Raw genomic sequence first — 27,497 nt, 5'->3', positions numbered from 1 at the left:
GAGGGGGGGATGTCAGGGATAGGTTCTTTACCCAGAGAATGGTGGGGGCATGGAATGCGCTGCCTGTGGGAGTGGCAGAGTCAGAATCATTGGTGACCTTTAAGCAGCAATTGGATAGGTACATGGATGGGTGCTTAAGCTAGGACAAATGCTCAGCACAACATCGTGGGCCGAAGGGCCTGTTCTGTGCTGTATTGTTCTATGTTCGATGTTCTTACTCAATCAAAGTGATTGAGTAAGTGACGTCCTCTGATAATTTCCTGTCGTCACTTAGTATCATCAGCAAACTCATGAATAAAGGAATAATATGAAAAGCAGATCTCTGATCTTCAATAATTTCAAATTCGAAAATGAACATCACTTTTATTCTCCTAGATAACCATCTCACAAGGCAGGCTATTGCAACATGGCTCATAAAATCACTTTCAATGAGAACCGCCATTTTCCAAATGTGATAGGTTAAATTCCTACGTTCTGCAAGAACACATGATGAAGCCACAAAATATTGCTACATAATTATTGTATAGACAAAACCACAAGATATTGCATCATAATAACAGTATACAGCACTGTGACTCATCCCATAACAAAACTGGACTTATTTTCACCCAGGTCTCCACAGATCCATTTTAAAAAGCTGAATGTACTTTGATCGAAGGATCTTTAATCAAACTGGCAATGAGCACAAACTTTAATGAAGCTGTTTGAATTTGCCATTCACATGTTATTTACTCAAAGACTCACAGACTCATTTTCTCCAGATAAATATGGTTCATATAACAAATTACATATATACAGCCCTGTCAAAGAATAAAAATGTCTCGAGGCACTTAGCAATTAGAATGTTGCTTCTAATCTACAAAAATAACCCAGGTATTAAAACCAGCTCTACCCTGGTCATATACATTGGTAATGCTGACATTTTGAATTAGATTAGATTATTTACAGTGTGGAAACAGGCCCTTCGGCCCAACAAGTCCACACCAAGCCACCACCCACCCAGACCCATTCCCCTACATTTACCCCTTGACCTTACACCACGGGCAATTTAGCATGGCCAACTCACCTGACCTGCACATTTTTGGATTGTGGGAGGAAACCGGAGCAACCAGAGGAAACCCACGCAGACACGGGGTGAATGTGCAAACTCCACACAGTCAGTCGCCTGAGGCGAGAATTGAACCTGGGTCTCTGGCGCTATCAGGCAACAGTGCTAACCACTGTACCACCGTGCCGCCCCAGACCAGTCACAACGCAGCAAATACAAAAGGACTTTTATGCAGGTTTGCAAAAATATATACACTCAATTTAACGTCAATAAATGTATGCTACATAAACTGGAAAAAACAGTGGAATATAATGACAAGAAATGGAACTGAATAAACAATCGATCACTCACACGAAGGAGACCACATGTGAAGTAATATACATATCCAAGACATGTACAGGCAGTTCCTGATTTACAAACATCTGACTTACCGACACTCATACTTACAAGCAGGATCCCATATTAATATTAAAAGGATTCTACATGCAAATGTTTTCTCATTCTTATAAATGGCTACTTTGTGTTGTGTTCCGACGTGTGCACAATTCAAGGATTTAGATTACTTACAGTGTGGAAACAGGCCCTTCGGCCCAACAAGTCCACACTGACCCGCCGAAGCATAAGCCACCCAGACCCATTCCCCTACAGTTACCCCTTCACCTAACACTAAGGGCAATTTAGCATGGCCAATTCTGCACATTTTTGGATTGTGGGAGGAAACCGGAGCACCCGGAGGAAACCCACGCAGACATGGGGAGAATGTGCAAACTCCACACAAGAGAGTTGCCTGAGGCGGGAACTGAAACCGGGTCTCTAGCGCTGTGAGGCAGCAGTGCTAACCACTGTGCCACCGTGCCGCCCACAACTTACACTGTCACTTGGGAACAGAACACAGGAACGGATTGTAGACATCTTTTAAAGCTATACATCCAAACTGCTGCATTCAACTGTCTAATCTGTTACCAGTTCAGCATGAGGAAAATGATTAACTTTTTACATGTAGCGCTACAAATATACAGGAGAAACACAGAGCCTTCATAATACACTGATCAGCAATGGCCCAGATTTTCAGAGTCACAAATACTTGAAAAATGGTAGGTTGGATGCACTTCCAAGATTCCCAGTCCCATTTCCAGTGGCACACAATGAGGTCTGAAGAGTCAGGCCAACTTTTCCATGATGGCTCCTCAAAGCAGTCCTGAACCACAGGTTGGATTCTATGCGTCTTACATTCTCGAAGACACCTCCCTGCCATCTCAAACCCACTAAAGCAACCCGATAGCCAATTACTTCCTCCATTCCGAATTAAGCTTCTCACCCAATCACAATGGTCCCTTATGTTCATGCCAACTCATGTCTTTAAATCCCATTCATCCATTATACACCCTGTGTCGAACCAATCAACCTAATAAGTAACATAGTGGCATGTGTTGAACTGCTCAGAAATTTAAAAAAACTTTTTGTGAATCATTATTTTTTAAAAAGCTGTTCCTACAGTCAGGCAAAAGTGTCAAGAACACGATCGTCAAACACTTTGTATCTCAATTTTGTGCAAATGAATATTGAAACACCCAAAAAAAGAAAAATTTACAGAAGAAACAAATTATGAACATTTAAAAATGGCTGTCAAACAAGCAGTTCTCTCCTGCTGTAAAAACAGAAACACTTAAGAAATTGCCTTCAGAAATCTGTCTTCTCAACAAGCTTTCAAAACAAGGCATGCAACTCTTGAACGGTTCATACCACCTACCCTTAGTACCACTAACATAGCATAATTTGTCTGTACCTTTACACATTTGCATATACATATTTTGAAATATGTTAAGTAGTCGGCTGACAATCAACTCTGTTCTAAAATGTTCTTTCTGTGCAAATGTATAAATTTGATTAACTGCAATGGGGTAAGGAATCAAAAGAAAAAATTACATCAACTCTTCTAAATGTGCGACACTGTCTCCTAGACATGCCACTGGATTTCTATATCTAAAGGCTTGTTGTTAGCAAGTGTGGCCAACTGTTCACCCATCCTCCACAAACTTCAGTCCAAAAGGTTAGCTGTATCCTAACCCACACCAGGTTCTGACCTTTTAATACTTCTGAGCTCAGAGATACACCGACTGCCCAGACCTTTGGACTTTCATTATCTCATTGCTGAAGGCTTCCCATTTTCCAGCCATACCTTTTACCTGTGAACATCTGCCTTCAATCAGCTTTTGAAAGTTCTTGCCTAATTCTGTCAAAATTAGCCTTCCTTCATTTTAGAACTTCAACCTTTAGATCTGATCCTTTTCCATCACTATTTTAAAACTAATAGAATTATGGTCACTGGCCCCAAAATGCTCCCCACTGACACCTCAGCCCTGCCTTATTTCCCAAGAGTACGTCAAGTTTTGCACCTTCTATAGTAGGTACATCCACATACTGAATCAGAAAATTTTCTTGTACACAATTAACAAATTCCTCTCCATCTAAACCTTTAACACTATGGCAGTCCTAGTCTAAAACCCCTACCATAACCATTTATTTTTTACATGTGACTGAAATCTCCTGACAAATTTATTTCTCAATTTCCAGCTGATTATTAGGGGGTCTATAATACAATCCCAATAAAGGTGATCATCCTTTTCTTATTTCTCTGTTCTACCCAAATAACTTCCCTGGATGTATTTCTGGGAATATCCTCCATCCATTCCCTTATCAAAAATGCCACTCCCCCTTCCTCTCTTGCCTCTCTTTCTGTCCCTCCTGTAGCATTTGTATCCTGGAACATTCAGTTGCCAGTCCTATCAATCCCTGAGCCACGTTTCTGCAATTGCTATGATATTCCAGTCCCATGTTCCTAACCATGCCCTGAGTTAATCTGCCTTCCCTGTTAGGCATCTTGCATTGAAATAAATGCAGTTTAATTTATCAGTCCTACCTTGTTCTCTGCTTTGTCCCTGCCTGCCTTGATTGTTTGACTCACTTATTTTCTCATTTGTACGAGTCTCAACTTGACCTCTTTCCTCACTATCTCCCTTGGTCCCACCCAACAACCTTATCAGTTTAAATCCTCTCGAGCAACTCTAGCAAATTTCCCTGTCAGTATATTAGCCCCCTTCCAATTCAGGTGCAATCCATCCTTCTTGTACAGGTCACTTCTACCCCAGAAGAGATTCCAATGATCTAAAAATGTGAATCCTGCTCCCATACACCAGCTCCTCAGCCATGCATTCATCTGCTCTATCCTCCTATTCCTACCCTCATTAGCTTATAGCACCAGGAGTAATCCAGATATTACTATTGGAGGGTCTCCTTTTTAAATTCCTGCCTAAGTCTCTGTAATCACCCTTCAGAATCTCAGTCTTTTCCCTTCCTATATCATTATCCACATTGGAACCAATGACCTCCTGCTGGGCTCTTTCCCCTTTGAGAACATTCTGCACCCTCTCTGAGGCTCCCTTGACCCTGATGGAGGCAACACACCATTCTGATTTTTTGCTGCTGGCCACAGAAACATTTGTCTGTGCCTCAGATGAGAAAGTCTCCGAACATAATCGATCCCTTGGAACCTGACATACTCCTCATTACACTAGAGCCAGTCTCAATACCAGAAACTTGGCCGTTCATGCTACATTCCCCTGAAACCTGAAAAGGGTTCAGAAAAGATTTACAAGGATGTTGCCACGGTTGGAGGATTTGAGCTATACAGAGAGGTTGAATAGGCTGGGGCTGTTTTCCCCGCAGTGTTGGGGGCTGAGGGGTGACCTTATAAAATCATGAGGGGCATGGATAGGATAAATAGACAAAGTCTTTTCCCTGAGGTGGGAAAGTCCAGGCTAGTGTGAGAGGGGAAAGATATAAAAGAGACCTACGGGGCAACTTTTTCACGCAGAGGGTGTTCCATGTATGGAATGAGTTGCCAGAGGAAGTGATGGAGGCTAGTACAATTGCAACATTTAAAAGGCATCTGAATGGGTATATGAATAGGAAGGCTTTGGAGGAATATGGGCCGAGTGCTGGTAGGTGGGACTAGATTGGGTTGGGATATCTGATCGGCATGGATGTGTTGGACCGAAGGGTCTGTTTCTGTGCTGGACATCTCTATGACTCTAAGTACTTACAGACACTTCCTTTCTTATGAAGGCTAGATGTTCTTGGCATTGCCGTAGGCCAGACTACATATTTCTAGTAATGTTTTACAGAACATCAAATTATCAGTTCCTTGAATTTGTAACAATGGGGTGGAAAACGAAAGATAGCTGCAGCCTTATCTGTAGAAACTTTGGAGGCAATTTTAATCAGAAGACTGACAGCAATTGACTGGAGTGAGCAATGTAACACCTGCACCAATCAACCACACCACCCTGTGACCCAACATTTCAACTCCCCCTCCCATTCTGCTGAGGACATGGAGGTCCTGGGCCTCCTTCACCACCCGACGCCTGGAGGAAGAACGCCTCATCTTCTGCCTCGGAACACTTCAACCCCCAGGGTATCAATGTGGACTTCAACAGTTTCCTCATTTCCCCTTCCCCCACCTCACCCCAGTTCCAAACTTCCAGCTCAGCACTGTCCCCATGACTTGTCTTACCTGCCTATCTTCTTTTCCACCTATCCACTCCACCCTCCTCCCTGACCTATCACCTTCATCCCCTCCCCCACTCACCTATTGTACTCTATGCTACTTTCTCCCCACCCCAACCCTCCTCTCATTTATCTCTCCACCCTTCAGGAAGTCTGCCTGTATTCCTGATGAAGGGCTTTTGCCCGAAACATCGATTTTACTGCTCCTCGGATGCTGCCTGAACTGCTGTGCTTTACCAGCACCTCTAATCCAGAATTTACCTTTTACCTGAGCAATGTAACACACAACCGTTAGATCAAGATCTCCAAGCCATTTCAATCTTTCAGACTCATTTATAAGGCCCAGCTCTAACATCTGCTCAAAAGACTAAAAGGATTGACCACTTAACCTAGAAACAAATTAAAATTGATGTTGATTAAAATATTTGGGTGAGTGAGGAAGAGGTTGGGAATTGTGGGCATGTGTTGCAATCAGAGGGCAATAAGTTACCGATTTGGTGGGGAGAAGAGTACAATTTGGGGTTTGGGGAGGTGATCCAGTTGAGGAGCATTCCTCCTTCTTCTGACCAACAACAAACATTGAGAAATTGCCTGGCCATCGTGTGACCATCCCCCTGGCAGTTGGCTCATGGGTTTGAGTTTGAGTGCACACAGGTAAAGTTAACACCTTATATCATATGAGATCTATTTTAATTTAAGCACCCACCACTCTGGCCAGATCAGCTTTCCTTTGCCTGAACATATTCAGGGAGTAAAACTGGGGAGGGAAAATACCACAAACTCCTACCAAGTGAAATTAATGTCAAAACAATTGAAGTGATGCATTTTGCAAGACAGAAAATAAAGCAGTTCCCGCAAGTGGTACTATTTCAAAGGGAGTGGTGAACAGAGAGACCCATTGGTTCATGGACACAAATATCTGAACATAACGGGACAAGTTGTTATTCAAAAACCCCAAGTTTGATTTTAATATTGAGGTAGGCAGCTCAACTTGCCAATGTTCTGATCTGCCAGTCCAACCTTGCTAAAAAGAACATATCGATACAAAGTTTTGGATCCTGGGAGGAGAATGCAGGGTAGAGTTGGGCCCACTGATCCCAGAAGCAGAGCACCAGTGAACACTGGGCAGTTGAGTGTTGAGTTAGGTTGGTTGGAAAACCTACTTTAGTTCTCGAGAACTTTGTCTTCGTAGAAGCGTATTGGAAGCAATTAGGCTTCCCAGACATCGCTCCTTACCCATCCCACAACCCATTATACTCTCCATGTCTACTCATGCTCCACAGCCATTCCCCATGGCCCCTCACACCATTCATGCCAACTGATAACCCTTCCATGCCCATTCACCTATAATTTACTTCATACATAGCCAACAAACCATACAATAAAAGCATGTGTTAAACTGCTGAGAAGGACAAAACACTAATTTGTGAACCTTCTTTTGAAATGACAATTTCTACAATCGTCTAAAAAAAAATGTTAGATAGCTAACTGAAATATCAGTAACAGAGGCTTCAAACACTTCACACCCATTAATCCTAACCAGAGAAATAGGAGACTCTGACAAAATAGAATCACAGAAAGAACTTGTGTTAACCACTTAAAAGTTTCAAATGAAGAAAAGTCTAGTGGTCACTCTAGTGATCAATAAAAGGAAACCCCTACTAAGTGAATGCATTTCCTGGTCTGGGCTCACAACCAAGCTTGAAGAATGAAGCTCAAAAGGTAGCTACATTTTAAGATTGAAAGATTTGGTTTGCTTTCAAAATGTCAACCTTACAGCAATTAAAAACCGGTCTGCATGCGGAGTATCTGATTCAAACCAACACATTTTCGTCATTAGCTGAAAGTAAGTCATTCCTGCAGATTAGAACTATTGTACCTTGCTCATTGGCAAACAACTTTTGAATTTTTGATTTAACCCAACCAGGAACTGGGAGGAATACACAAAATCAACACCCGCACCATCCAAATGGAAAAGCAACAGGTCATACTTTATGAATTAGACTCAAATCAGAAGATTAGATTAGATTCCTTACAGTGTCAGGGAAAGTGTCCATAACCTGCACATCTCTGAAAAAGTAAGAAGGCTAGTGAACACTGCTGGTAAATACGATGTGAGGAAAAGATGTAATAAAAGTATAACCCTATAATCTCATGAAACAAACACTTTGAAGATATTGGGGGAGAGGGGTAAATAGTGGACTATGATATACACATTACTGAAAATAACAGATTGGAAGATGACTGCTGGAAGTTGCGCATCTTGAAGATACAACAAACAGCTAATTATTGAAGTCACAGGAATATATACAGAAATAGAAACAGTCCATTACTAACAGATATAGAGATCACATTTTTACAGGGCAAATCTGGTCATACAACTGAAATTATAACTGCAAGGAGCCATTCCTATTTTAATCACAGCAGTGAAATGTCACCACTACTTTGATAAGAGCTGTTCTACTGATACTAAACCAAATACAAGTACAGGAGACTGTTTTAATTTTAAAAAACTATTAATAACAGAGGACTCCACTCATGCTACTCTGTAATCAGCTGCCAGCAGAGATAGATTTTACTTCCCACCCTCCGTATTTAGTGTCTTCCTGTCACAATAAAGTTAAAAGCAAAAACTTTTCACACAAGACATCGTGGGGATAAACTGATGTGTCACTACCTGGGCAGTAGGCCATGACTACATTAGCTAGAGTGTGCACAAAGACAGTTTTCATTAAAAATGAGAACAAACAAGTTTCTAAGAGAAAAATGTGACAAAAATTTTAAAAATAACCAGTAAGGTTTTGTGAACCAGCTCAATTAGTCAAATGCATGTTGTAGATACATTTCCCCCCCGTCATTGAGTTTTTGAAGAACACTGGAAGATGTAACACACTCCAAACAATTTGCCTCTTCATTCAGAGTACAATTTTAAAAATGCCTGCTACTTATGAGCAACCACTTTAAAAGGATCACAGTTTAGTAGTAATAAGAGTAGAGAATAAAACAGCTTTCTATTTATGCAGAACCTTTCAATTCCTTAAGGCATCCAGAACTATTTTCCAATTCTGGCTATTTGCTGTTACTTGTCACAGAGCACACTATCTGTTGCATCCACCTAAGCCAAATTCCATCTGACCATTTAGGTGGAAAGCTAGAAACATTGGAAATCCAAAGACACTTGCAGGTCCAGTTAAAAAACAGACACAGAAAAAACGACAGAAAAACTCAAGAGGCTAATTGAATGCAAGTAGGGGTGGAGCGTCCACAGACACTAAACCCACCACCCCTCCTAGAATTCTACTACTAGCAGGGGAGACAGCGAGACATGTTCCCATCCACATAAGGGCCATGTTGAGGCCTGGAAATGGCTTTTTAAGGAGGCCATAAGGGGACAATTAACAGTCACTCCTCCCATCTCTGCTAGGATTAAATCAGTGGCAAGACAGTACACAGCAAGTATCCAGCTCAGCAGGTCTAACTGTGTGGCCTTCGAACAGGCCCAAAGTGCAAACCCCTTCCCAGTCAAGTTCATTGTTCTACCCCAGGTTCCCCTCACATCTGGCTGGTCAACCCCAGCTTGCCCATACTACTCACCTGACCTAACTCACCATTTAACCTGCCTGCAGCAATGTTAATTCTGAGCCCCATATGATCAGATTTACAGAAACTGCATGCCTGAGGACAAAATGGCACTGGGAGCTCAGACTCAGAAGTCCCACCCACTTCTAACCAGCCCTATTTTCACCAAAGGAGGGGGGAATGGGGCAAGATGCACACATATGGGAAGACAAACCCAGTAGCACTTATCATTGCCCGAGTGAGGTCCATTTCTCACAGTGAGTAACCGAAGATGTGGACACAAATGTACACTGAAAGTACACAAAGTCTATGGAAAAGACAAGCTGTTTAAATCCTTTGTTCTTGAAAGTTTCAAGGAAGAAAAGACTGCCCGGGTCTCCAAGTTGAAAAGAAATCAACCATGCAGTTTAAAAGTTCTGAGGCAAATGCAATTAACACTGTAGTCTTCTTACACTTGGCTACTTACACTCTTCCATTGTCACAGTAGTTCAAAGGGCAATTGATGACTCCAAAATGGTTAGTAAGAGATTAACCATGTTTGTTGTGGGGCTACAAATGCAAATCTTTTAAGATAGTATCAAGCATCTTTTCTTATCCATGAAGATTTCTACATTCTCTATCAGAGAATGTGGGCATCGCTGTCCAGCCCTGTATGCATTGCCCATTCTCGATTATCCTAGAGAAGGTGGTCTTTGGACCACTGCAACCCATCTGGTTTGCGTATTCTTCCAATAATGTTAAAGAAGGGGGCTCCAGAATTTTGATCCAGAGACAATGAAAGAATAGCAATATAGTTAAAGTCAGATGGAGTGGGACCTGGTGAGGAACTTGGAGGTGGTAGTGTTCCCACATATCCTTTGGTAAATGATATAGGTTGTAGAGTTGGTAAGTGTTGCTGCAGTGCATCTTGTAGATCAGCCTTGTCCAACAGGGGACCCACTGAGGTGTTGTTAGGCAACAGACTCACCACCCCCTGACTATTTTACAGGGTGCTGCTATGATCTCAGTGCTCAGTTAAAACCAGCTCATGGAATGTGAGTGACTTTTCATTGTCACACCTCAGGATTCCCCCAGGGTTGGAGGATTTGAGCTATAGGGAGATGCTGAACAGGCTGGGGCTGTTTTGCTGGAGCGTCAGGGGCTGAGGGGTGACCTTATAGAGGTTCACAAAATTATGAGGGGCATGGATAGGCTAAATAGGCAAAGTCTTTTCCCTGGGGTCAGGGAGTCCAGAACTAAAGGGCATAGGTTTACGGTGAGAGGGGAAAGATACGAAAGAGACCTAAGGGGAAACTTTTTCCACACAAAGGGTGGTACGTGTATGGAATGAACTGCCAGAGGAAGTGGTGGAGGCTGGTACAATTGCAACATTTAAGAGGCATTTAGATGGGTATACGAATNNCTGGAGCGTCAGAGGCTGAGGGGTGACCTTATACAGGTTTACAAAATTATGAGGAGCATGGATAGGATAAATAGACAGCATCTTTTCCCTGGGGTCAGGGAGTCCAGAACTAAAGGGCATAGGTTTACGGTGAGAGGGGAAAGATACGAAAGAGACCTAAGGGGAAACTTTTTCCACACAAAGGGTGGTACGTGTATGGAATGAACTGCCAGAGGAAGTGGTGGAGGCTGGTACAATTGCAACATTTAAGAGGCATTTAGATGGGTATACGAATAGGAAGGGTTTGGAGGGATATGGGCCGGGTGCTGGCAGGTGGGACTAGATTGGGTTGGGATATCTGGTCGGCATGGACAGGTTGGACCGAAGGGTCTGTTCCCATACTGTACATCTCTATGACTCTATGGTGCTGAAGTGAGAACATAGAGTAGTTTTACCACAGTGATACTTATACTTGGATTTCAAGGGTTAATTTATAGAAACTAAAGCTTTTCCTATGATTAAGAGATGATTTGATTGAAATTTAAGAAATTGAGGGGGGAAAATGGGATAAATAAAATGAAACTATTTCTGGTGGGGTTTTTTTGGGGTGGATGTAGCCTAAACATTGAAGTCAAAAATTTTTCAGTGAAATTAGGAAACAATTCTGGATACAAAAAGTCAAAAAAGTTGGAACACTTCCACAAATGGCAATTAACACATATCAATCGTGAATTTTAAAACAGACTTTTTTTGTTCATCAAAACTTATTAATGGATTTTGGAGCGAGACTGTAGCTCAGCCATGGTCACACAGAAAGCAGAAACTTCGGGGACTGAAGTGGTCTTTGTTTCTACATTCAACTTGAATGATGGCAGCTCAAGAATGTAGCCATGCTACCCTGGATTGACACCCCAGAGTACAGGATCAACTCAAGAGTGGGGTTTGACCCACACGCAATTATCTCCAAATGAGAGCATACCACTGATGAGTCAAGCTGACTTATTGTCACAATAAAAAAAAATTTTGTAATTTAATTAATTTGGACTGCAAAAGGATGAGGACCAAAACTATTTTTAGCCAAATATGGTTCCAAAAAAATCTGTTGAAGTCAAGTTAAGAACATTACTGTATTCATACAGCAAATACTTTCATAATCCCAGATCCAATTATAGGATTCAACTGGGAATATTCTGTACAAGTATTTTGTATTTACCAATTTAGTGACGTTGATGATGGGACGAACTGGATCCCCAATTAGTTACAATTGTTTCAATAAGTGTTCAGTACAATAACTGGAAGCAAACACATGTAAGGAAGCAGAATAGTGGCTCATTTTCAAATCTTCTCTACGATGTCCTCTGCCCTTATGACCAATCATTTAGTTAACTAAATAACAACCAAGTGTAATTTTACAATTATTATTACTTTAAGACAAATCTGTCCAATAAGTTAAAAATATTTCCTTCCTTTAAAATTAAGTTCCTCCATCTCAGTTAAAAGAAATAAAAATTGTCGGAAGCTGTCGTGCTTTCTGGTTTAAACAACTGTGTGGGAACAGTCTGGGTGATCTCAATGAACAAGGGAGTAAAGCAGTCACAAAATCTGTCTCTAATTCGAAATACAACTCAGAGGCTATAGCAACAAATTAAGTTTACATAGCATCTTAATATCCCAAACAGCTTCACCAAGATCATTATAAAAAAATTATGATGCAGAGCCATATTAGGAGTTATTACCTCAGATCATCAAAAACGCTTGGGAGGAAGAGGTAGGCACATTTTAATAAATGTCTTAAATAAAGAGAGGAATGCAAGGTAAAGACGTGGAGACACATTGGTAGATACACAGGTGGGTAAGTGGGTGGCAGGGGGAAATTAAATTCCAGAGCTTGGAGCCGAGGCAAATGAAGGCATGGCCACTAATTGTGCAGCAATTATAAATGGCGTGAGTTTCAAGAATGAACAGTTCATTTTAATACTGTCTCATCATGTAATATCATGAAGTTCACACAAGCTATTTTTGAATGGCAGATACTGCAATATGGAGGGGGAGTTGCTGCACAGATGCAATTACAGCCCCTTCAGAGTTTGAGCTAAGTCATATTGTTGAACCGTATGAAACTTAGGTTCCCTTTGCAATTAACTGTTCTATAACTAAGCAGAGAGGCTCAATGTTGATATCAGATGCTGCAATAATAACATCCATTAGCCCAAGGAGTTTACTAAAACATTTATACATTGTCTGCAACTGCTTCTACTTAAGTTTGAAAGATGCCAGTTCCTCCCCTTTAAGCAATCTAACTTCTTGATTTTTATAAAACATATAGAAGAATTGGTTTCCACCCCCTCGTTTTCTTGTGTAGCAGAGAGAACTAGCAGTAGTAACAATGAACCTCACTCTTGATCTGGATGCAATCCATGTCTGCCTTACACATATCCCAAAATAGAAAAAGAATAACAATGGGGGAGAAATGCCTGGTTTCCTTCACAGTACATAGAACATACAGGCAGATTTTCCAATGGCCAGATATAGTCATGTTGTGGCTGCAGGTGGGAGTCACGCATGGGGACACTCCACCATATCACAGTCTGAAGGAATTGCCCAAGACATTGAATATTTCTGCTGGGTAATTCCTCTATGCCTGGGATCCTACACAAGTCTCCATTAAAAATAAAATCAGGTGATGACACATAAACCCGCCACCAACTCCCACTGTGCTGACACCCCAGCCTTATCCCATCCCAAATCTCCACTCCCCCTTCAGACTTTACCTTCCAGGATCTCCACAAGGCTTGGCCTGCACCCCCACCCCGACCAGAGGGAATTTTTTCATACCCACTCTAAACACTCAGCTGCCCCCATTGTCACTTTGCACGTTGCTCCCTCCCCTGCTGATATCTTACTTGGCACAATACCCCCTCCCCAGCTGGCACACTATTTACTGGCAACTAACCCCTTCCAACCCATCTGACACCCAACCCTCCTTGCACCTTATCATCATACCTTATATACTCACCCTTCGATAGTACTTGTCAAAGTGCGTGTCAGGACATGTACATTTCAGAATTTGGCAGCTGACTGTTGTTAAAAAGGGGTGGGACTTGCTTTCCCCTAACAGTTCTGGAATGTGAAAAGAACTGTCGGATTGGAAGTACGGCTCCACATTCCTGATGGAATCCTGGTTGAAATCTAGTCTCAGTAATGAGTCATTCCTCAGAAAATCTGATCCACTGATATCAAACATGAACAAAGTTACTTGGTACAATTAGTTCAACATCTGTTTATAACCATAGAGCCATAGAGATGTACAGCATGGAAACAGATCCTTTGGTCCAACCTATCCACGCCAACCAGATATCCCAACCCAATCTAGTCCCACCTGCCAGCACCTGGCCCATATCCCTCCAAACCCTTCCTATTCATATACTCATCCAAATGCCTCTTAAATATTGCAATTGTACCAGCCTCCATCACTTCCTCTGGCAGCTCATTCCATACACGTACCACCCTCTGTGTGAAAAAGCTGCCCCGTAGATCTCTTTTATATCTTTCCCCTCTCACTCTAAACCTATGCCCTCTAGTTCTGGACTCCCTGACCCCAGGGAAAAGACTTTGCCTATTTACCCTATCCATGCCCCTCATATTTGTGAAGGTTTGTAGCTCAGGTTGAGGTTTAGGGTGTAGGTTTGCTCGCTGAGCTGTAGTTTGATATCCAGATGTTTCATTACCTGGCTAGATAACATCATCAGTGGCGACCTCCAAGTGAAGGTCACTTCACTTGGAGATCACCACTGATGATGTTACCTAGCCAGGTAATGAAACGTCCAGATATCAAATCGACAGCTCAGCGAGCAAACCTACACCCTATGCCCCTCACAATTTTGTAAACCTCTATAAGGTCACCCCTCAGCCTCCAACGCTCCAGGGAAAACAGCCTGTTCAGCCTCTCCCTATAGCTCAAACCCTCCAACCCTGGCAACATCCTTGTAAATCTTTTCTGAACCCTTTCAAGTTTCACAACATCTTTCCAATAGGAAGGAGACCAGAACTGCACGCAATATTCCAACAGTGGCCTAACCAATGACCTGTACAGCCGCAACATGACCTGTTGTGACCTTCTTTGTCCACTACACCTCCAATTTTGGTGTCATCTGCAAACTTACTAACTGTACCTCTTATGCTCGCATCCAAATCATTTATGTAAATGACAAAAGGTAGAGGACCCAGCACCGATCCTTGTGGCACCCCACTGGTCACAGGCCTCCAGTCTGAAAAACAACCCTCCACCACCACCCTCTGCCTTCTACCTTTGAGCGAGTTCTGCATCGAAATGGCTCGTTCTCCCTGTATTCCATGAGATCTAACTTTGCTAATCAGTCTCCCATGGGGAACCTTGTCAAGCGCCTTACTGAAGTCCATATAGATCACATCTACCACTCTGCCCTCATCAATCCTCTTTGTTACTTCCTCAAAAAACTCAATCCAGTTTGTGAGACATGATTTCCCACACACAGTTTGCATAGCTGTACAACATAAGAACAATACTGTAAAAGGTTATTTCAAACTGATGAAGGAGTCAAACACAGAAAGCTAAAAGTTGCCATTGGCTCCAAAATAAGTAGGAACATACTGTCTGCTTTTTATTCATTCATCCAATGTGGGTTTCGCTAGCTGCCCATCCCCAGATGCTCTTCAGAAGGTGACAGTGAGCTGCCCTCTTGAATCACTGCACTTCTTTTTGGTAATAGGCACTCCCAGAATGCTGACTGTTGCATTGTCAAAGTTAAAGAGTCCACAGAGGATTTGAAAAAGGATATGACTGTTTTAGAAACAGTTCAGAAAAGGAAACAGAGTCAATCACATGAAAAATGATTGAACAGGGTAGACATATACAAATTAGCTCTTAGAAGAATGAGACATGAGCTATTGAAATAAAGAACACCCTAAGGGAACTTTACAGATCGCTGGACACTCTCAGCCTCATTTTTTCTCATGCAAGTCACACAACCAGAGGCAGGAGGAGCTAATGGAGGGGGAATAGACTACCTCCACGTCCATAATAGGAACAGGAGGCGGCAGTTTAGGCTCTCAAACCTTCTCTGTTGCTCAATAGGATCGTGGCTGATTCCATGAAGCAAATAGGACTGACTACTATTGGGAAAGCTATGGTCAATGGTAGAGATAAAACTAGCAAGCGCTGCTTTAATGCTGTGGGCAGGCATGGTCCGAAACTGAGTTCCCTTTTTCCCTTCCAGAATCTTGTGCTGCTCTGTTTTTTCTTCATTTTCCAAATCACATTGTATTTCTAAGGGAAATGGCTACTTCATTTCTGGGGACAACTGGTTTCTGCAGAGTGCAGAAGTCAGCAAACTACATGCTTTGGCACATCACTTCTTGATGATATTTACGGTTTGAAAGAACTATAGAAAAACACAGAATTCTTGTGGATTTTAAAAAACATTCAGAATAATTCAACCAGCAACTAATGAACTGAGAGAAAGCACATCCAATTAAATACTGCTGGTGTGAAAGGGTCTTGCCAGCTTCTGAATACATAGTCAGTTATGGGTGTGAAGAGAGTGCACTACCTGAAACGTGAAGTACCAAGAAAAGTACACCAATAGCAATAAATCAGCATTGCGTGCTGATTGACATGGTCATATGTCCATTCAACATTCTTGTGAAACCAGTTCACCCGAGTGTGCACCAATAGTCTCACCAAAATGGCATCTAGCACAATTCACTTCAAAAAGAACATGCTGTGTTTCAGATTGCTAATTTTGGTCTAAAGACACCCTTAGCTCCTGAATTTAAAAAAAAAAGGCAATGATCCTAATTTGTCAACCACAGTTAATGGATGTCAGGCTACATTTTATTGGAACTGTTTCACGCTGGAATTTCAGTGACCAAGAAGAAATAGGACACTCTATAGCTTGTGAGAAGATTTGTAGCTCGGGTGCTCGTTGTTGTGGTTCTGTTCGCCGAGCTGGGAATTTGTGTTGCAGACGTTTCGTCCCCTGTCTAGGTGACATCCTCAGTGCTTGGGAGCCTCCTGTGAAGCGCTTCTGTGTTGTTTCCTCCAGCATTTATAGTGGTTTGTCTCTATAAATGCCGGAGGAAACAACACAGAAGCGCTTCACAGGAGGCTCCCAAGCACTGAGAATGTCACCTAGACAGGGGACGAAACGTCTGCAACACAAATTCCCAGCTCGGCGAACAGAACCACAACAAGGAGACTCTATAGCCAAACATGTGTCACAGATTTCTCAAACTATTCTAAAAATATCCCCAATTTCACAGCGCTCTGGAAAATTCTAAGTAGCATTCTTCACCTTTTAAATTTGTGTTAGAAGAAATATGAAATCAGGTTCTATTTATGTTTACTTATTACTTAAGTCACCAAATAAAATATTTACATGGTGCATTAACAGGTTATTTTTCAACTATTGAATGTGTTCTTTCAAACCACAAAAGCTCCAGTGAATATTATAATATCAGAAATATTTGTGTTCTTCTTACAATTGCAATGGTGTGACTGGTAAAATAATAATTTAAAACTGTGAATTTGACATGGCTGCACAAGTATCAAGTGGTATTCATGATCTCAACTTCTCAACCATATTAACTGTGGTCAGGGTTTTTTTGCACTTTGGAGTTCCAGTCACCATGAAAAATAGGAAGCTTACACACTCACATTACTCAAATTTTTATTTCCATTCCTCCAGTTACTACCCATTTTAGAAATTCCAAAGTGTCCAAGCAAAGCAAACATCAGCACCTTAATTTACGTAATTCTCAGTGGAATCAATATTATAAGGCATTTTGTGTTTGATTTTGTCTGCAGTAGCATTGTCATAATCTGAAGAACTTTTGATGATTGACATGCCAATGCAAGAATGTGCTTATATAGCAGTTAAGAAACCAGACAAACTATTTTGCTTTCAGAGTTGAAATTCCACTAAGTTGTGAAATTGATCCTGTGGAGCAATATCAGAAAAACAAATAACCACAAAATCTAATATTTTGTTGGAAAAATCCAACTGTTCACCCATTTACTACAGGGAAGGGAATCTTCTATCCCTACGGGTGGACTCTTAACGTTCCCCAAAGTGGTCAATGTGCTATTCAATGACGAACAATCATGCAGATAGTGAAGGGTGTGTATATAATTCAGGTTGGGAGGGGGATGGCAGCAACATGTATTGTGTAGCCCTTAAGCTTAAAAACTGATAGAGACACGTTTCACATAAACATTAGGCTAAGAACACTCATCCAGCACCTCAATGACAGTGTCCAACGCTTTAATAATGTTATTGCAAAACAGATGTCGACTGTGAATAGTAAACTTATATCTAATGAGTACAATTTAACAAAACTTTTGAAAAAGAAACAGAGCATTCAATACCTTTCACATGTCCAAAATACTCTTCACAGTCAATGAATTATTTGAGAGCAATCACTTATGTTGGCCATGCAGGAGAGATATTGTGCACAGCGAGGACTTCTGACACTAATTTGGTGAAGAACCCTTTTTTTTCCAGTTGAGGGTTAAATAGTGTTCAAGGCTTCAAGGAAACTGACAGTCCTTTTATGAAGGACAATCAAAAGTGCTCCACTAATGACCATATAAATAATGTCCTAAAGTCCTGCAGCTGATCTTGAACAAACCAAAATTTAACTTTCAGCATGCTCGATTGTAATATTTAATCCGAAGTCATTCAGAGGAGGAAATCTACCCCCTCACCGAATGTGGCCTGTGTTCACCTGCAGATCCACAGCAGTGTGACTGACTCTTTGCTGCCCTCTGAAATGGCCTAGCAAACCACTCCATTGCATTAAACTACTAAAAAAAAAGCAGTGCAAGTTTCATCAACACAATACAGACTGTAACAATTCAAGAAGGCAACTCAGTTAGGAATGGACAATAAATGTTGGTCTTGACTACAATGCTCACAGACCAACAACAAAAATAACTAATATTGGTCTATCAAACAGAATGTAATTCAATAATGATAGTTTACTCAACTGTTGAGTTTACTTAAAATTGCTTCCACAAACCAATCATCAGGGCCCTTTTTCTCTGCTAAATCTAGACTTAAAGTCAATGCACTTTGCTTTATTAATGAAATTCTTTTAGTTAGCTTACCTGTTAGTTCTTTTATTAATTCATAAAGGACCTTAAAAATTATACCATGCAAAGACTACATTACTAACATTAATTTATTCTCAGAATTTCTTTTGTTAAATTAAAACATTAAATTATTACCAGATAGAAACATGGACTGATTAAATATGTACTTTTCATTTCTAATGCCCAGGAATCAAACTCGGCTGACTGATAAACCTCATGTAAAATGGCTATTCAAATGAGTGCTCAATCTCAGTCAGTTCCTTGTGGTCAGTGCCCAAAGAACAAAACTATTCCTGATTCAAAACTGATTAAAAGGTCCAACTCAAGAGGCGGCATAAGACTAGCAGAAATAGATACTCAAAACAAAAAAAAAGGAATCCAAGATGGCGGCGACCTAGGAAGATCGTGTCGCAGAGCTCCGCAGCACAAGCGGGACAAACTTTTAACTCGCCCTACCCAGATCACCACGATATCCTGGGACTCTGGAAAGGTCATAGAGTCCCAGAAAACTTAAAAATCAACTGATCTTGGTTTTCGCCATCCAGGGATTCCGAAGAAGGAGGAGCGTCTGAGGCCGAGCCCACTGCCCAGTCTGCAGGATCCTCGGACTTGATTATTTACCAGGCCCTGGTGAAGGAACTCGCGAAGTCTCACGAGATGTTGGGTAAGCAGATAGAGAAGCTGGCCCCAATATCTATTATGCTACAGACGCATGAACTGTAGCTGGCAGACCTGGAGAAAAGGACAGATCAGGTAGAACACAGAGTCGCAATGGTGGAAGCTGATACCGATTCCTCAAAGGATCGGATCCAGGCCCTGGAGACAGGTCCGTAATTTGCTTGACTAATAACAGAGGTAGGAGAAAAAATATTCGGATCGTCAGTTTGAAGGAGGGTAAGGAATTTAAGGAGCTGGCAGAATTTATTCAGGACCGGTTGCCGAAATCCCTTAACTTGAAGCCTGGAATGAGAGGCTTGAAGATCGAGAGGGCTCACCTGGTCACGGCGTGGAAGTCAGTTCTGGATCAACATCCTCGTCCTATCTTAGTGCAGTTTCATCATTATAGAGATAAGGAGAGAATTGTGGAAGCTTCCAGAATCCAGGGGAAAGATCCGAAGGCCCTAGTTTACAAGGACTCTTAGATCATATTCTTCCAGGACTTCTCAGCAGTGGTGATACAGAAAAAATCATATGACTGTGTCAAGAGAAGACTGAGGGAGCTTGGGATCCAGTACTCTCCAAGGTATCTGGCGGTGCTTCAGATCACCTTAAATGGATCTGTACATCTCTTTGACACGTCGGAGAAGGCGAGAGACTTTGTGGACAAATCTAACTTAATCTGAACAATTTAGTATGTACAAATACTCGTGTTGTTTGGGTATTTTTTTTAATAAAAAAGAGAAAATCCAGTCAGGGCTTTCTTTTCCTATCTTTCTTATTGGTAATAATCTGGTCTAAACTATGTTTGGTGGTGGTTGAGATGTGTACTTTCAATTTCTAAGTTATACCAAAGGATGGGTGGGGAATTTACCTTTTTTTAAAAAAATTTTTTATTCACATTGCTATTCCATGGTGTATTGGGATGTGTAGATGCCCCCTTTGGTCAGGGGGTGAATTCCCCTATCCAGCACTGTGTGCACTTTATATGTTGATTTTGTTGTATATAGTCTTCGAAAGCTTTGTTAACTGTAGTGGTTTTAGTTTACGTTCGATGGATCTTGTGACACTAAGGCTCAGCGATCTGTGGTGCGAGATACTCCTCTCTGGAATCTAAATGCTACTGCAGAAGGTTATGTCTAATGACTTGATTAAATGGTGTACCTGGAATATCAAGGGGAGTCACTCACCAATTACGAGGAAGAACGTATTTTTGAGTCTTAGAAAGGAGAAGGTGGATATTGCTTTGTTACAGGAGACACACTTGGATGATAGGGAGCATTTGAAACTACAGCAGAATGGCTTTGATCGGGTTTACTTTTCATCTTTTAATACCAGAAGTAGGGGAGTGGCTATGTTGGTGAGGAAGAAGCTTTCATTTAAGTTACTAATGTGTGTTAAAACACACACGGGAGATTTGTAATTGTCAAAGCCCTGAAAAGCAGGGAAGAATATAGTGTTTTAAATGTTTATTATCCTCCGGTTCATCCCCTCAAATTCCTGGTTGATGCGTTCTCTAAACTGATCAGTCTCGAGCCTCGGCATATCATCATGGGGGAGATTTTACTTGTCTCGTGGATCCCACAGTAGACAGGTTGCACAAAGGCCCCCCCGATACCTGCTGTACAAACTAAACAATTAGTGGATCTGTGTGTGGAGTTAGAGTTGGTGGACGTCTGGAGGAGGCTCCACCCTATAGGCAGGATTTTACATTTTTTTTCCAATCCACACAGATGTCACACCAGGATTGATTTTTTTTCTGACCCCTGTGGCAACCCTGGACTTGGTGACATCTTGTACAATTGGTAATATTACCATTTCCGATCACGCTCCAGTGCACCTGTTGGTTAAGATTAGGGATGTTACAGGGGGTTTGAGGCACTGGCGAATGGATCCCTTTATCCTTAAAGATAGTAAGTTTATGGAGTACTTCAAGAGAATTTTGGGCATTCCTAGACATTAGGCTCAGTTAGTAGCCTGTTGGTCCTTTTGGAAACTACCAAAGCATATGCGAGAGGGTTAGTTATGTCCATTGCTGCCAGTAGGAAGTGGCAGACAGGTGAGCAGCAATGTCTCCTCGAAGCACAGTTAACAACAACCAAGGAGGCTTACTTTGACAGGCCCTCATTAGTCAAGCTACAGAGGATTACGGCGCTGTGGCCTGTATTGAATTACATGCTCACGCAGACAGCAAAGGAGCTTACTTTCGCAAAGCAAAGGTTATATGAGCATGGTGACAAGCCGGGCAAATACCTAGCATATCTCGCCAGGAAAAGGAGTGCCCCTCAGGCCATTATGTCTGGGAACCCAACATGTGATTCCAAAAAGATTAATATGGCATTCCAGAGATTTTACTTTAAGTTATACCAATCTGAGGGTTGGGAGGAGGAGTGGGCCAAGATGGAATCCTTTTTCAAGAATTTGAAGCTCCCAGGCGTGACCCCCAAACAACAGTCTTTTCTCAATGCCCCTTATCAGAGCAAGAGGTGCAGGAGGCTGCAAAGCAGCTTCAGATTGGAAAGGTGCCCGGTCCTGATGGACTTCCCAGCAAATTTTATAAGGAATTTATTAGCATATTGTCAGGCCCAATGCTCAACACATCCAATGACTCGTACAGTCATGATCGTCTCCCGCCAGCACTGAGGCCAATATTTCTCTTATTCTTAAAAAAGGGAAGGACTCAGAAGACTGTGCTTCATACAGGCCCATCTCACTCTTAAATGTGGACTTTAAAATCCTCTCTAAGATTATTGCCTTAAGGCTGGTGATTGTGTTACCTTCTACTGGTAAAGAGGACCAGATGGGCTTCACAAAGGGCCGCAGATCCTCAAATAATATTAGGGGGCTGCTAAATGTAATTCAAGCTTGTCAACAACAGTCAATACAGGGATTGGTGATTTTTCTAGATGCAGAGAAGGCATTTGACTAAGTTGAATGGCTATACCTTTTCTATACTCTAGAGCAGTTTGATTTGGGCAAAGCCTTTATAAGATGGGTAAAGGTTCTCTACAGTGACCCTCTCGCAGCAGTCATCACCAATGGGGTACAATCAAGCAATTTTAACATTTTACACAGGTGATAGCCTCCACCAACGGTTCAATCTACAAAAGTTAATGCAAGTGTAGAATGTTGATACTTAGGTGCATAAAACTAAAATAAATGAATGTTTTAACTAATCAGGAGGTTATTCTGAAACTTAACACACACACACACAGAAGAATGGAACCAGGTAAGGGCAGCCCCACCCAGATAACAGAGCAGAACACTGGAGCCGGATGACGTGGTTAACCATGTCAAAGACTGCAGGCTGATCAATAATCATGGAGGTGGTCATGGTCATGGCATATTTGACTTTGAATATTTATAGCAGACAGTCGGTTTAGCCAGTCAAAGTTAAAAATCACACAACACCAATTTATAGTCCAACAGGTTTATTTGGAAGCACTAGCTTTCAGAGCACTGCTCCTTCATCAAGTGGTTGTGGAGTATAAGATCATAAGACACAGAATTTATAATAAAAATGTATAGAATTTTTTGATATATAACTTCAGTTACATCACACTGTAAACTTTTGCTATAAATTCTGTATCTTATGACCTTATACTCCACAACCGCCTAATGAAGGAGCAGCGCTCCGAAAGCTAGTGCTTCCAAATAAACCTGTTGGACTATAACCTAGTGTTGTGCGATTTTCAACTTTGTACACCCCGGTCCAACACCAACATTTCCAAATCATAAATATTCAAGTCGATATCTCTCCGGTTCAGGGGAATAGAGGTCAGGACCTTGCCATGGCTACATGAGAATGTTATGGTTTTAAATGTGACAAGAAAAACCAAGATGAATATTTGGCTGAGATGGAGCAGTCTAGTAGCTGCACATAGTTGTAGTTACTTATTACAACAGAAAAATAGAGCAAAAATCTAATAAATCTAATGAAAAACAGCCTAATAAACCAAATGGATTGCACCAGTTCAAAAGGGCAGCTCACCACCTCCTTCAAGGGCAACCCAGGACAGGCAAGAAATGCTGCCCAGCCAGTGATGTCAGCATCCCATTAATGAAGAAAAAGATGCAGCTATTACAAACTGCTCTAATACATCCATTAACAAACTAAGAATATTTTAATGAGTGTAACTAGTTGAACTAATGCATACACAAAAATTACAAATTGTGGTATTAAAATCTATGAAATACTAATGTATAAAATACCGTAATGCTCCAATTCTCTTTAGATACTATGTAATTACTCCATCATCTCTGAACAAAGAGGAACAACACATGTGCATCTTAAAACCTCAAAGCAACTATAAAGAAACAAACAAATTAGATGGGACCTTGTGGGGCGATGGTAACATCCCTACCTCTGGATCATAAGGCATGGGTTCAAGTCACACCTGTTTCAGAGATCTGTTAGATTAATTCTGAACAGCCTGATTAAATATCTAAACTAATGAGAAATGCACCAAGACATGTCCTGCTAACATATCTGCCATTACAATCTGACAAATTGTTTCATAACGTATCATTGTCTATAAATATTGAACCAGTGAAGAAAGCCTGATCATCTGCTGTAAAATCGAGAACCAAAATCCAATGCCCTGAACTAGAAATATTTGTTTTATTTTTACAAAGGATAGCAAGGTATGTTTATTTCTAGCTGCTCTGACGATGTGGTGAGCACCCTTCAAGGGCAGTTGCAGTTGTGTTCATGTTGCTCCCACAGTGTTGCTCGGTAGACTTCAAGGATGTGAACCCAGTGATTACAAAGGAATGTATGTATACAAGTCACGTCAGCGTTCCCATGCACATGCTACCCTTGTCTTTTTCAGTGGTGGAGGTCACAGGTATGAGGATGCTTTCTCGGAGAAGTCTTGGCAAATCAAAGCAATGAACCTGTGCATCAACAATATCCAGGTTATTAATGAGGGACTATTTGACGTAGTGGATCGGTTGACAATCAAACAACTGTTTTCGACCTTATTGGGCTGAATGGTCTATTTGCTCATTGTAAATTCATGTACTTCTATTTTTTAAATGTGTTGCAGCTACACCTATATTAATAAGTGAAGAATGCTCCCAGGTGAGGATCACTTCGCTATCATTTCTACACATTGAATCCACTGTTCATCAGACACCATTCTACGTTCAGGCTTCACCACAACAGCACCTCACTTTCACAATGGGTGTTCCTGGCATTACCAACTCTCCCCCTCCAGACCACTCCAAACTCCCTTAGCACTACTCAAATTCTGAGAGTTCTTTTTGTGTGGAAAAGTATTTGCAGATTTTTAAATGTTTTTCTTCAATCTAGCACCGAAAGGGAAATAAGGTAACTCCAGTGGGGAACTCGGCACTTCAGCTTCTGAAGTGAAGTTTCGAGGCTCCATAACAGCAGATTGCGTACAAATCCTACCCATTCTAATCCTATACTGGTGTTAATCAAAACCAACTATGTCAGGAGTGAGACACAGCTTCCCGCACTATCCAGCAAGTACTTTAAATGTTCTTTTAAAAAGGGGGGGGACTATTTTGTTTTTTAATGCTGTAGAAAACAAACAAAAGTACTAAGCGCAATGTTAGTCCGAGCAGACATTTTCAATCGGGACTGCTCAGCTAAAGGACTGGAGTTTTAAAGGAGGTGCAGATACTGCTAACGTGAGGCGGTCAACCGAGGAAATAGATGCAGAATACCTTTCACAGAGACTTTTAAAAAACACACACACCAAGATTCAGGGCGAGGTTTTGTTGTGCTGAGGGATTAAGGAGAAGGTTGTAACTCAATGCCGAAGGTAGAGGAATGGCGAGTTATTCATTGCCCACGCATTGAGAACAACCCCCTGGGCAGCGTCCCCCACTTCAGCTCCTCCACAAGCTGACTGGCTCGGGGAGGGCAAGAATTTCTTCAACATTTCGCGGAAAGATTCAGGATCTTACGCGGGCTTCCCCCATTTGGGCGCGAAGAGCAGAGACTTGGGAACGAAGAAGAAAAGAAAGCACTCCACACACACCCCACCCCAATTTATAATTATCGATCCGCAACACACAACAAACCCCATTTCACTCGGGAGTCAATAAAAGACACAGTCACCGCTCGAACGAACTCGAAATCCGACAAAGGAACCAGACTCAAGTTTCACATTGTCAAAAGCAGACACCCAGCCCTTCCCTCTCCAAAACAAAACAATTAAAAATAAAAGCAGTGGACTGCCCAATTCTGTCTGCTTACTGATGTCTATAGAGTGGGGGGGGAAGGAAGACATGGATAAGTGATTTTCTGGCGATTCCTACCTGAAGCTGCACAGACATAGAGACCGAAGCCGTTGAATGAAAGTGAGTGAGGACAAGTTACTGCTGCATCTTCTGCGCAGTCTCTCTCTCACACACATACACAGTCTGTCTCTGTTCCTGTGCTGACCTGACGTTAAAGGAAATCATCCCACGTTCCCCGGAGAGAGTATGTGTTCCCCTCACTTAGTCCACGAGGTGAAAATACATTGTGTAAACTTTGTTAGTGCTGCTTAGCCCTGCGTTCTGCTGATGTGACTGCACTTTAATGAGTTGTCTCCAATGCTGGAGAGAAACTGCTACATTTTGTGAAGCAGCCGCGCTTCTGTCCTCTGTGTTAGGGGAGGACGATATTTAGAACATGTATCTTTTGTTGTTTGAAAACTATCACGTTTAAAAAGTATTTCGATCTTTTAAAAAAAACTCACAATTCAAGCGTGTAATAAAAAGTTTTTATTCATTAAAAGAGGATGTGAGATAAGGATTAAAGATTTTTAACAAAATGCAGTAGGTTTCCAGGTGCTGAATGGTATAAAGTGTTTGTGTGTGTGTGTGTGTATATACAACCCTCACACTCCCTGCAGTCATCCCACTTCCGGTAATGCTTACATCGCACATGAAAGCAACATCATTTTGGTGACAATTTGAATCTCGTGCCTTTAACACATAACATGCTGACGCATTTCAGGGAGAATTAAGTTTAACAATTTGCCCAAAGACATGGGTTTCAAGGAACAGCTCATAGGAGAGAAAGGTGGAGTGGTGAAGAGTTTTTATGAAGAGGTTACACTGTACAGGTTGGCACAGAGGCAGATTCAGGGACGGCTGTCAGTAGTTACACAATAAAATCAAAGATATGAAGGGAAACGAGAACTACAAAAACTCAAGCTCTTTAGATTGTTACTTGGATCAATACCTTTTGATCCATCGTGAGCAATGCCACTGGAGTTCTACTAGTATTAAAATATGTGACAATACAGCTTTTCTTTCCATTATGTCACATATTTAATATATCATATTTTCTGAATGTTTTAAAACTTCAATCATACTCAACAGACCATAACTTACAGTTGGGGAAATCCACCAGTATAAAAAGATTAGGCAGAACTTCCTGAGGAAGTGGTGGATGTGGGTACAATTATAACGTATAAAAGATATTTGGATGGATGCATGAACAGAAAGGGTTTGGAGGGATGTGGGCCAGGAGCAGGCAGGTGGTTCTAGTTTAGTTCAGGATTATGTTCGGCTGGACTGGTTGGACCAAAGGATCTGTCTCCATACTGTATTTCTTCCATATAATAAGTAACCTGCCAAAATCTGTATGATGAATAGCACATTTTCCAAATCTTTCAATTGTTTGTGAAGGAGGAGTTATATAATTTGGTTATTTTTATTCATAATATCAATTTAACTGGACTGTGTATCAATATTACAGCATTTGAAGTACAACTGAACGGAAGTACTATTAGAATTTATGTAACACCTTTAACATGGTAAAACATCACAATTGTTAGATGTGGAAAGGAGTGGAGTTATCAAACAAAACTTCGGACAGCTAAATAAGGAGATATCGGGCAAGTGACCAAAGATTTGGTCAGAGGCGGATTTTAAGGAGTGCCTTTAAGGACAAAAAAGAGACAGAGGTTTAGGGTTTGATTTTGATTTTATTGTCACATATACTCAAGTACAAAGTTAAAAATCACACAACACCAGGTTATAGTCCCACAGGTTTAATTGGAAGCACACTAGCTTTCGGAGCGACGCTCCTTCATCAGGTGATTGTGGAGGGCTCGATCGTAACACAGAATTTATAGCAAAAATTTGCAGTGTGATGTAACTGAAATTAT

The 27,497-nt window shown here is 41.4% G+C and overlaps 1 protein-coding gene across 2 annotated transcripts in view; it reads right to left on the bottom strand.

Moving 5' to 3' along the window:
- The window catches only part of carhsp1 (calcium regulated heat stable protein 1), a 111,081-nt gene extending 85,280 nt beyond the window's left edge, over positions 1 to 25,801 (bottom strand). The window contains exon 1 of one of the 2 annotated variants that reach the window (XR_006314783.1): positions 25,654 to 25,801. The gene's annotated coding sequence lies outside the window, so the exon portion shown is untranslated. The remainder of the gene's footprint in view (positions 1 to 25,653) is intronic. The other variant, XM_043711592.1, reaches the window with a different exon arrangement.
- Between the last annotated feature and the right edge of the window lie 1,696 nt (positions 25,802 to 27,497).

The sequence above is a fragment of the Chiloscyllium plagiosum genome, chromosome 21 (genome assembly GCF_004010195.1).
Source record: "Chiloscyllium plagiosum isolate BGI_BamShark_2017 chromosome 21, ASM401019v2, whole genome shotgun sequence".
Lineage (NCBI taxonomy): Eukaryota > Metazoa > Chordata > Chondrichthyes > Orectolobiformes > Hemiscylliidae > Chiloscyllium > Chiloscyllium plagiosum.
The sequence above is the reverse complement of the archived record's forward strand: the minus strand, read 5'-3'. Positions and strand labels throughout refer to the sequence as shown.